General features: G+C 41.9%; 1 protein-coding gene across 4 annotated transcripts in view; it reads right to left on the bottom strand.

Moving 5' to 3' along the window:
• The window catches only part of LOC132805854 (vitamin D3 receptor B-like), a 299,773-nt gene that overhangs the window by 254,570 nt on the left and 33,138 nt on the right, over positions 1–12,065 (bottom strand). Inside the window, exon 1 of one of the 4 annotated variants that reach the window (XM_060821169.1) lies at positions 9,661–9,723. The exons of the other annotated variants lie outside the window; for them this stretch is intronic. The gene's annotated coding sequence lies outside the window, so the exon portion shown is untranslated. Of the gene's footprint in view, positions 1–9,660; positions 9,724–12,065 lie in introns of those variants that run through there. 4 annotated transcript variants of the gene reach the window in all.

Below are 12,065 nucleotides of genomic sequence, written 5' to 3'. Positions count from 1 at the left end.
AGAGGGTACAGAAACTGTTCACCCACAAAATCAGGCAATGTCTGGTGTTGGCTGAGGGGGGAATTGGATAAACTTAGCAGGTTTTCACTTGGATGAGGGGTGAGCTCCAGTTACAAAAATTGGAGGCATGGATATTCAGTCTTTCAAGGCAGAAATGCCAGTTACCAGAGGACTCACTATGTTTAGAGGTCAACTCTTACCACCTTGGTGCAAGTGCAGAGAATGTGCTAGAGGTGGATACAGTATTTGAGACATCTCTACATGTACAAACAGGTAGGGAATAGAAAAATAGGACCACTTGGAGGCAGAAGGTTATTTTCCCATTTGGAAAGGGCACGGTCTCTGCAGACTTGGTGAGCTGAGGGGCCTATGTTGTGTACTGTTCTTTTAGCAGCTGCTTTGTTGAGACTGCACCTTAAGGTTGTACAGTTTGTCTCAATTTAAGAATGCCCTGACATTGAGGCAGTTCAAGAGATTCACTCAGCTGATTCTAAGGATGAGGAGAAAGGGGAGGACTGTAGGTGCTGGCAATCAGTTGAAAAAAAAGTGTGGTGCTGGGAAAGCCCAGCAGGGCAGGCAGCATCCCAGGAGCAGGAGAACTACCATTGGAGGACTAATCCCATCAGGAATGAAGGGTGTGTGCCTGACAATGTCAGTACGCGTATGCACGTGCAGGGAGGAATGTGAGGGGGAAAAGAGGGGAGGATCTGATCTATGGCACATTTACACAGACTAAGCAAGGCAGACAGGAATCCAGGAGGTAGGTTTAAAAGCAGCCTCAGTCTGACAGGTTGGAGATTCTTGCTCCCGGAGTGGGACTCTCCAGAGAATGAGCAAACTGACCAAGTACTGTGGTACAAGGAGCTAATCAAGTAGGGAGAAGAGATGCAGTATTAACTTGGAATGCAAGAGCCAGGAGAAATAGACACTTCTCTGGCTAGGATCAACAGGGCCTGGACAGTAGATGTTGGGCAGATGTTTCTCCTACCAATGGAAACTAGTACCCCAGGGCACAGTCTTAGAGTAAAGGGAAGGGCTTTTTAAAAAGAATGGAAATATGGAGAAAAAGGTCTTTAGCCAGAGTGGTGAATCTAGAGTTCATTGCCACAATGCTTGGAGGCCAGGTAGATTAAGATGGGGAGAGGCTCCAATTGTCAAGATTGGGGTTATGGAAAGAAAGCCAGAGAATGGGGTTGAAAAACTTGAATGGTAGAGTAGACTTAATGGGCTGAATCTTATCCTTGTCCTTCATTTTCACAGGACAGTGCTAGCCCTGACCTCAAAAGATTCCCACATGACAGAAGTAGATTTGTCCTCAAACAGCCACTTCCAGTCTACATTCCAATTCCTGCCTAATATTGAGAGTGAATCTTCCTCCAATTTCATACTTTGAGAATCACAAAAAACTGGAGCTTCAAGATGGCAGCAACCCAGCAAGTCTGAGTCTATAGTGCTCTGCCCAAGACTTGGGCAAAGTGGGATACCCACCTTCAAACTTTAAATCATTTAAAATAACTTCTCACCAGCATAGTAATTTTGCATCAAACTTGATTTTAGTGTTGTTCTTAAGTGACTAAGGGCAAAAATTCCCAAAGTGCACAACAGGCAGGGACCCCCCCCCACTGGAGCAGCAGCAACAGCAGTGTCTGTGGCCGTCTCAGGGGACTTCTCTGCAGAGAGAAGCCTGGTCTCCAGGAGCGGACCAATGTCTTCACTGAAGAATCCAGGACCATGTGGGAGTCATTCTCAGTGGGAGTCATTCTCAGTTATGCTTCTGCAGCATGAATGATATTAAAAACTTGAACAGTGTTGGAGGGATGGAGCAAAAGGCTACAACCTCAAGCTGTTGAACTGGCCATAGGCTGGATCCTGACTCAAGCAGAGAGTTTGGACCTTGGAAGAGCACAATGGACTACCTCAATAATTGGGGCTGTTTAAAAAAAGGGCAGGGTTCTCAGTTTTCTAATAATTGCTGGGATTGTAACTGCACTTTTATTGTGGTGGTTCTGTTTGCCGAGCTAGGAATGTGTTGCAGACGTTTTGTCCCCTGTCTAGGTGACATCCTCAGTGCATGGGAGCCTCCTGTGAAGCGCTTCTGTGATCTTTCCTCCGGCATTTGTAGTGGTTTGAATCTGCCGTTTGTCAGTTCCAGCTGTCCGCTGCAGTAGCCACTATATGGGGTCCAGGTCGGTGTGCTTATTGATTGAACCACTACAAATGCCAGAGGAAAGATCACAAAAGTGTTTCACAGGAGGCTCCCAAGCACTGAGGATGTCACCTAGACAGGAGATGAAACATCTGCAACACAAATTCCCAGCTCAGCGAACCGAACCACAATGAGCACCCAAGCTACAAATCTCTTCACTAGCTTAATATAAAAAATAAATAAAACTGCTTGCTAAACACACACCAACACCTAGGTGTGGGTGGGGGTGGGTGGTCACAACTTTGGTTTTATAGAACACTTGAATCTGTCTACTCCATTTTGTAATGCCTGGGCTGAGGGTGGCGAGATTATGGTGGGGTTATTAATAGGTACTTGCACTCCCTGGGAGCGAGGAAAATCTCCTTTCAAAATGCATTTTGTATTGTTTTTACAAAAAACTTTCGGAATAGCCTTTGATTGTATTGTGTAAATGTCTTAAAGAATTTTTGCTTTTGTGAATTCGTGATCTTTACTTGGTATTTTGGCTGGGGTTCTTCCGCGGTGGGGGGTCTCAGGCTTGCCTGGCCAATCATGGCTAGCTATTCACTTAAGGTGCACCTGGAAGGTCAAGGGGAGTCATTCACGAAGGAAGGAAGAGACATCAAAAAAGGTTGATTTAGCTCTCTTACAAAGAGACATTGACTTGATAAAGATCACTTCAAAATTACAACAGGGTGGATTTGAGGAGGCTTTTTCTCATCTTTTAGCTCCGAGTAGGGAGTGGTCATTCTCATTCAGAAGAATATTCCTTTTAAAAATCTTAAACCAGATAGACAAATCTGGATAGTATATACTGATCAAAGCCCTAATAGATGGAGGGGGGTTATGGGATTTTGAATCTTTATTGCCCCTGGCACACCCCTTCAAATTTGTGACAAGTGTTCTGCAAGTTGGATCTGCCATAGGAGGAGATTTTAAATTGTATTATGGACTCAGATAGGACACCAAGTACTATGGGTATAATCTTTGATCCAGACAATTGGTAGATCTGAATAAGGAGCTCGGGCTAGTAGATATGTGGAGGTGTCTACCTCCAGGGAGAGACTTATTTTCTATTCGAACCCACACAAGTGTTATACTAGGATTGATTTTTTTGCTCCCTCAACCCTTTAGAATTCCAGATTGCTATATCTATTTCGCAGGACAATCTTGGATCATGCTGCAGTATAAATGACAGGTCCCAGACATTGGTGTAGATTTCTTAAATGAAAGACAGCAAATTTATAAAGTTTTTCTCAAGAATTCAAAACCTTTCTGGAAATTCAGGAATGGCCAGTAACCAGTCCAATGTGGGGGACCATTAAAGGCTTATGCACGAGGTCTGAATTTCATATTCTGTGACCCAGAAAAAGCCAAAGGGAGAACAGCACCTGCACAAAGCTTGCTTGAAGGCAACAAGACAGCATATATGTTAATAGGCCCTCTATTACTAAGCTACAAAGGATCACAGCCCTTAGGACAGCCTTGAATACTGCACTTACCAAAGCAAAGAGGGAAATATTATTTTCAAAGCAAAGACCAAATATGGTGACAAGCCTGGCAGTTACCTAGTGTGTATCTTGCTAGGGAAGCAAAGGCTATCATGTCCATTAAGGAAAGTGCTGGTACTCAGACGTTGTCATAAAAGGATCAATACAGCCTTTAGAAAGTTCTGTTTGGACTTGTACAAATTGCAGGACTGAGGCTAGAACTAAGATGGAGTCCTTTTAAAAACTTGGCCTTTCTGGATTTAACCAGAGCAGGTGTCAATCCTGAATGCTCCCTTGGCAACCCATGAAGTACATGATGCAATTAGACAGCTTCAGAGTGGCAAATCACCTGGACCAGATGAATTTTTATAAAATTCAACCCAGAATCTATGTAGAACTGGCTGGTCCACTTATAGACATGAATAATTAGTCAGGGCTGCCTCCTGCCCTTGAGAGAAGCAAATATTTCTCATTTTTAAAGAAAAGGCCCTAGAAGATTGATCACAGACCAATATCCTTGCTAATGTAGATTTTAAAATCCTTTCTAAAACAGTAGCATTAAGATTGGAGGGTCTTACCATATATCATGAGGACCAGACAGGGTTTATCAAGGTCTGTAGATCAAACATTAGAAGGACCCTAAGTATGATACAAGCCTGTCAACAGGAAAGAATACTGGGGATAGTTTCTCCTTGGATGCAGAGAAGGCATTTGACCAGGTTGAATGTCAGTTCTTTTTAAAAAACAAGACACTGGAAAGGTTTGATGTTGGAGAGGTCTTTTCTAAATGGGTTTCAATACTATACAATGACACCAAAGCAGCTGTAATTACCAATTGTTTAGGTTTGGATAGCTAGTGTGGGTAGGGGCTGTTGTCAGGGATGTCCTCATTATTCACTAATTGAGCCACTAGTAGAAGCTATACAAACCAGCTCTAAGTCACTGAGGGTTGGTTCAGGTAAACATAAAACCATGTAGATGATGGCCTCCTTTTCTTAAGTAATCCTTTGATATCCATGCTCTGCTTAAGTAATTAATTTAGTACATTCAGGCTATAAAATCAATTTTACAAAAATCAGAGGCCATGCAGTTAGTGGTCTCACTTGTATATCCAATTTATTGGGCAGATCTGGTTTTCCCTTTGTCACTGGAGAGTTTTCTACATGTAGCTGATTGTGGGTCATGAGACCCACAGTTTGGTTAGACAGACCTCAGGCAAAAAATATCCCCTCGATCTTTTTAGATGAGAGCGATTATGGACTATTGCAAAAACCCTATTGTATTAAATACAATTAAAGCCTGGAGGATAATGCAACAAGATGAGGCTAACTTAAAACCCTCTCCTTATATTCCGATAGTGGAGCATTGGGTTTTCAGCCAGGGCTGACAGACACTACATTTAAAACCTGGAGGTCCTGAGGCATCTCTTGCTTCGAGGACCTGTTCGATAGGGAGGTTATGTTGTCTTCTGATGCAGCTGCACCAGAAGTTTGGACTGCCTAATGGAGACCTTTTTCCACATTTCCAAATAAGGGGTTATATACAGAAGACCACATTATCAGACAATCCCTACAAAAATCAGATAGGGAGAGAAGAGTGCTATGGCCAATGGGGCCATCCTCGATCAACACTATCACTCATTACATAACAAGGTATTGAAAGACATGGAACTGTTCAAAACATGGAACCAGGAATTGGGGTTAGAAATTCCATCATAAATGTGGGTGGACATTTGGGAAAATGCCAGAAAGATCCATTTGTAATAGAGCTCAAGCTATTCAATTAAAGATACTCCACAAGGCTCATAGCACTGGAATGACTGGCAAGTTTTATAGGGTAGAAACATCCCCAATGTGTCCTAAATGGGAAAGAGAAGTGGGTGCACTTGCACACTATGGGCATGTCACAAGATCTGCAAATACTGGGACAGAGTAGAGAATGCTTGGACAGAAATCTTGGGAATGGAGATTAGATTGGATCCAGTGTCTCTTCTCCTGGGCTTTTCAAATCTGCCCTCTTGGATGTGTACAGGAGGAAACTATTCTTCATTCTCTGTGCAAGGAAAAATCTTAGTCAATTGGGGAGGGCCCTCAGCTACAGGACTTGAGCTGGCACAGGTTAATGGAATATAACCCCCTTAACTCCCTCAAATTTGGTGCCCAAAAAACTGAATTAATCTAAAAATATGGCAGGCCTTTCTGAACTATATAGACAGATAGGACGTGGACAATGAAGATGGAGGAGGAAGAGAAATCCTGCATAAATATGGGTTTTAGTCACTACTTGGGTCAGATGTACAGTGATCCTGTTGTAATCTGATGCAACTCTGCTGTCCACTACACCTCCAATTTTGGTGTCATCTGCAAACTTACTAACTGTCCCTCTTATGCTTGCATCCAAATCATGTAAATGACAAAGTAGAGGACCCAGCACCGATCTTGTGACACTCCACTGGTCACAGACCTCCACCACCCCCTTCTGTCTACCTTTGAGCCAGTTCTGTATCCAAATGGCTACTTCTCCCTGTATTCCATGAGACCTAACCTTGCTAACCAGTCTGCCATGGGGAACCTTGTCAAACACCTTACTGAATGAAGTCCATGTTAATACTGTCAGTATATACTTAATTATACTATTTCACAGAAGTAATGCAAGATATCTTATGTGCTTTGGTTGTTTTTAGGATAGATTTGTAGTTAGCTGAGTAATTTCCTTTCCTGTGGTGTTTTGGCTATTACATATATTTAATTGTATATTGTGTTTATACTAGTCTGTATGAGAGTAGTGTTAAAAATTTTTCCTTCAATAAAAATACTAAAAGAACCCTAGCTATGGCCACTGTTCCACAAAAAATATTCCCTGACTGAAAATTCAGCCATCTGGCTGGCTAGCCCCTTCCAAAGTTGGGGCGTTTACTAGTTGTTCAAGGACAAAACACCACCCTGGACACTTAAAATTCTCCCCAATCTAAGCCCCCAGTCCTGAAGAAATACATCAGTGAGAAAGTTAAAGAGTCACCTAGCACATTCACAATTTACCATGATCTGTCCACATACATGTTTCTTTCTCACCCATTGGCAGTTGGGATTGTACTCCAACCTACAAAGTGACTGAGCTCTACCCATATGGCCTTCCTGGATGAGCTTTCCAAGGGGTCTTCAGTCCAGCTGAAATATTCTCCCAAAAAGTGGGTGTTTAACTTTTTTGAAAACATCCCTCTTTCATCTGAAGAGATCTAAATCCCAAAGTGTTAAGCAATCAGCCTTACGCCCCTCTCAACCAAGTCTCAAATTGCTACAAGGTCAGTTGTATGTATTAATCCAAGTTCAACTCTATCTGCCCTATGGGCTATAGTCATTAAAAAAGACATACATTTCAGACAGCCAGTCCCACCACGTTCAATAACCTCTCCATCTGTTCTTCCGGTCTTACCAGGATTTTTAAAAAAGTTCCAAACACTAGTGATAAAGTAGTCAAAGTTATTGGGTTTAATTTAATCCAGCATGCTAAAATCTTCATTTTGCGTACAAGAACATTGTGCTGCACTTGGGAGTCACTCCACTTAATAGCCTTTTAATCTTTTAAAAAGTGCATGACACCACTTGGCTATTTATCCCCATTTGGAGTGTATTTAAACCCCTCAACCTATCCAACATACAAAAATAGGTGGGAGGGTATCACCAGTAAATTTGGTGACATTACCCTCTGCCCCTTCAAGTCATTACAGATAGCAATGAACGGAAGTGATAGTGTGGTACTAGTTAAGTCTTTCTGACCGGAAATGTCCATTAATCTAGACTTAATGCTGGAGAAATGCAGAATCTGGCAACATTTGCCAAAACAAAGATTTTAGGGTCTGGAGTTCGAAAGCGAGGGGAACTCAAATATATTTTAAAATGCTGTTGATGAAGGAGCGATGAGCAAGTGGAACAGATTAAGCCAGAAAGCCAGGCAAGGCATTGTGGAAAAGATAAAAGAAATTTACTCGACTCTCAGCAGAGTCAATAAGACATGGTCAAGGGGGAGAATGAAATGAAGGGGGAAGAGATGGGAGGTAAGGAAGGAAAGAACAGGGTCTGTGTAACCAGAAACAAAATGTCAGGTAGAGATCAACTCAAAAGGTAGATTCAAGAAAATTGTAAGAGTGCCTAAGTGGAAATATGAGATGGTTGTTAGAATCAGAAGCCCTCCAGTGTGGAAACAGGCCATTGGCTGAACAAGTTACACACTGACCCTCCAAAGAGGATCCCATCCAGCCCCATTCCCTGAAATTAATCTACATTTCCCTGACTAATGCAAGTAACCTACATATCCCTGAACACTAGACAATTTAGCATGGCCAATTCAGCTAGCCTGCACATCTTTGGACTGTGGGAGGGAACCCTCTGGCTTGTAATACTACAGCACATGCAGGACAAGAACAAGAACATTGGAGAAAGATAGCTTACTGACAATGATAAGCAACTGAAAGGGGTTGGGTCACTTGAGTAGAGTAATTAATCTGACTTTACTCCTCAATCCAGGAGAGGACACTGCCCCTAAGAGCTGCTGGCCTTGCAATACCCTTTTCCAGCAACTTAAATGTTTGTGGTAATTCAAATGCATTACATCTACTCCCACTTCACATCCAGAACTAAAAATCTGTCTAACATGATCTCCCCTTTCACAAGCCATGTGACTAATTACATTAAACCCCATTTCCTCTTGAATAATGGACGCCAGCAATTCCACCCACCCCACCCCCCCCAAATTACAGATGACATTAGACCCACTTTCTCCCTTCTTGAACAGGGGTGTCAATTTTCCGGTGTACTGGAACCCTCCTAGAATCCAGTGATTTCTGGTTTATTTCAATTAACACGTTAACTCTTGTTGCAACTATTTCCTTTAAAACTTTTGGATGCAGGCTCTGGTTTTGGAAAAAAGGCAGACAAGTTGTCATTAGTTTGTCAAATTTGTCCCTTATGATAGAGGCTCTTAAGACTTCTCCCATTAGCACCTCACTTTTCATTTGTTTCACTGACAGTAAAGCATCCAAAAGTTAGTTCCATCTACATGCAATTGCCCCATTTATGAATTAGTCATCTGCATCCACTTTAAAAAAGAAAGACCCATTTTAAAATACATGAGCAGCTAGAGAGAGACTTGGTCATCTGCTACTGGTTCCTCAAAATCGTCCCAGTTCTATGGCCTACTAGTTTGTCATTGTATGACAATGATTAACAAAGGCAGTTGGAGTATCCCAAGTGGTTCACCTTGGATTTTGAAAAGTGTTTTGCAGTGTTATGCAACGTGCTCAATCTACCACTACTCAGCTGCTGACCTTGCCCTTTGTCAAAGGAGAGGGTGAGAAAACAGACCATGCTTTCTTTATACTGAAAGCTGGTCTTTAAGTTGACAGTTGAGACCAAAGTTGCTCTCCCTTAATGGGATTTGAAATTCTACAGTGATCATTACCCACTAGAGGATCCTTAGAGATTTGTTAGCCATTTCATTAGAAAAATACATTCCACATCAGTCCTTCAGTGCTCTGATACAGAAAACTACAAAGGGCTTACCCACAATTTGTACACATTCACCATAGATCCTAAAGAATTATACACCTAGAGCAAAATGTTTCATAATCAGCAGCTTTGGGGGGGGGGGGGGGGGGGGGGGGGGGGGGAGAAGAAGAAAAGGGGGAGAGAGTTAACATGCACCTTGACAGTACACTGGCTTTGATTTGACTGCACATGGTGAGCAGTGTTGCAAGATCAGACTTAGCTTAAAGTTGCCTCCAAATGAAGGGCTTCTGCCTGAAGTGTCAACTCTCCTGCTCCTTTAGATGGTGCCTGACCTGCTGTACTTTTCCAGCACCAAATATCTCAAATTTTTGAAACCAGCAGCAGGGAAGAGGTGAAGATTTACAAATCCTACCCAAAAAACAAACTTCTGGCAACCCAAAGTAGAATATGCCAGCAGTGACAATTGAGCTAAAATGATTACCTGCCTATTTAGTTGTTTTCTCCAAGCCCATTTCAGAGTTTTGGCATCACGACTGAAGTTTCTTGCATTCAGGTATGACCAGTTTTGTAACTATGACCATGACTGTTTCTGCAAAAGTACAAGATTAGCTACACATTTCAATTGCTGTTCCCAGTCTTTCTAGAAGTAGAGTAACCTTAAAATCAGCCAATTAAAGAAATGCTGACAGTCACAGGTCAGGCAGTATCCAGATAGAAAGCAAGCCAAAATGTTGGAGTCAAGATGACCATTCACTAGCTGAAGTGTGAAGGGAGCAATATTTATGCTCTCGTGGGGGTGTGCAGTGGGTCTGGAGAAAGAATGTTGCTAGTTCAGTGATCAAGTGACAGAATGGCAGAAGTGTAGTCTAGTTACCAGACTGGCAAGGACAGACAGGCTCACTAGGGTTTTGGGGAGGAGGGAGGAGAAAGAGGGTGACAGAAGGTAACATGCTTGAAAAATATAGGGGCTCACAATCTGAAGTGAAGTGTTGAACTCCATATGGAGCCCATAAGGCCCTAAACTGCTACGTTTGAGATGGGTTATCCTCTCGTTAGCTCTTAAATGCTACAGAAAGACAAAAAAGGTGCAAAGTGAAGCAAAAGTCATCTAGACTTGAAATGTTAACTTGCTTTCTCCAATGGATACTACCTGACCCCCAATCTGCAACATTGGTTTTTTCCAGATTTTAGCAACTGCAGTAACTTCTGACAATTAAAAAAAACGAGTTCCACACAAGTTTCAATTTCTGCCACTTTAAACATTGGCACACTGGATGGATTTTAAAAGATTTATACAAGATTTAAAGTGCTGATTGAAGTTCTAACATTTGAAAAAAAAAACTGGATACAATCCAGTGCACAAACTGAAAAAATTATGGAGTGAGACTACATTCTGTTTGGATTAAAAACCTGATCAACCAGTGTAAGGTGAGTTTCTGTTTCAAATTGCAATGTTATCCAAAGAACTGGATAAAAGCCAAGATTTACTGGATCCAACTGAAGCTTTAAAAAACTTAGAACATTTAATTTTAAAAATTGGTAGATGGTACAAGTTGCAATCTAACCATTTTATGTACGAAGGGAAACAAGTTAGCAGGCTCAACCAGCATGGGCACTTATTTTTGTGCCAACAGTCATGACCTATATACCTGTCTCTATTAGCTACCCATCTTATTTTTAAAGTTTGCATTCATTTGGTTTCAAGCAGTCAAACCAGTAGCACATTCCACAGCCAAAGCTGGTGTTAAAGTCCTTCAGTACTGGTCCTAAAATCACAAGCATAAAGTCTAAAATGCTGACAAGATGCCATCCTAAATTTCTGGGGCACTGACTTATAAAAGTTTCTTTGGGGTCCAGGCAACATTTGTAATTTGACAATGCTCAGTTATATCCTTAGTATGGTGCCCAAAATTGCTCAGTACTTTAAGGGTCATCATACCTTATATCTAAAAGAACTGAATGCAGAGGAGATCAAAATTGCCATTAGTTTTTTTTTTAAAAAAAGATAGATCATTCAGCCCTGGGACCTGCTCTACCAATGTGACTGACATTCTAAAATCATGAGGGGCAAGGACAGGGTAAATAGTCTTTTGCCTGGGGTGGAGTGTCCAAAACTAGAAGGCACAAGTTTGAGGTGAGGGAAAAGATATAAAGAGGGACTTAAGGGGCAACTCTTTCTACCCCCCCACCCCAGAGTGGTGGGTGTATGGAATGGGGGGGGGGGGGGGGGGGGGGGGGGGGGGGGGGGAGAAAAGAAAGAAGAGGTGGCAGCTAGTACAATTACAACATTTAAGGCACCTGGACAGGTATATGAATAGGAAGGAAGGATTAGAGGGATATGGGCTAAGTGCTGGTAAATGGGATGAAAAATTTAGGATATCTACTTGGCATGGAGGAGTTGGACTGAAAGGGGTGTTTCCTTGCTGCACATCTATGATGAACTCTTAAAATGGATCCTCTTGCAACATTGAACTAGTTCTACACCAAGCCTGAAAAACGTTTTAAAAAAAAGGAACCTTTCGAAGCCTAAAGGATGGGTTGTAGTTACATACAAAACCTACAGTATTTGTTCTTACTATATGGCTGATGTATTTTAAAAAGATGTTTAACCTTGCTCCAAAAGAAAAAATCAAAACTAAATCCAGTTCCCCTAGCTCAGTGGCAGAATGATGGGACCATTTATTTTTAGGTTCAAAAGTTCTGCAGCCAGGATAGGGGGTGCATTTTAGTGAACATTGAGAGCAGGCACAAGTGATGCTGCTTGAGTTAAGTGATTGAGACTAAAGTGGTGCAATTACATTGCCTAGTGCCAGCATATATCCCATATGATTGTTATGTGGAATTAGGCTTCACAACATAATACAAGAAAATTACCAACTGAGTGTA

The sequence above is a fragment of the Hemiscyllium ocellatum genome, chromosome X (genome assembly GCF_020745735.1).
Source record: "Hemiscyllium ocellatum isolate sHemOce1 chromosome X, sHemOce1.pat.X.cur, whole genome shotgun sequence".
Lineage (NCBI taxonomy): Eukaryota > Metazoa > Chordata > Chondrichthyes > Orectolobiformes > Hemiscylliidae > Hemiscyllium > Hemiscyllium ocellatum.
This window is presented reverse-complemented; position numbering and strand designations above follow the sequence as displayed.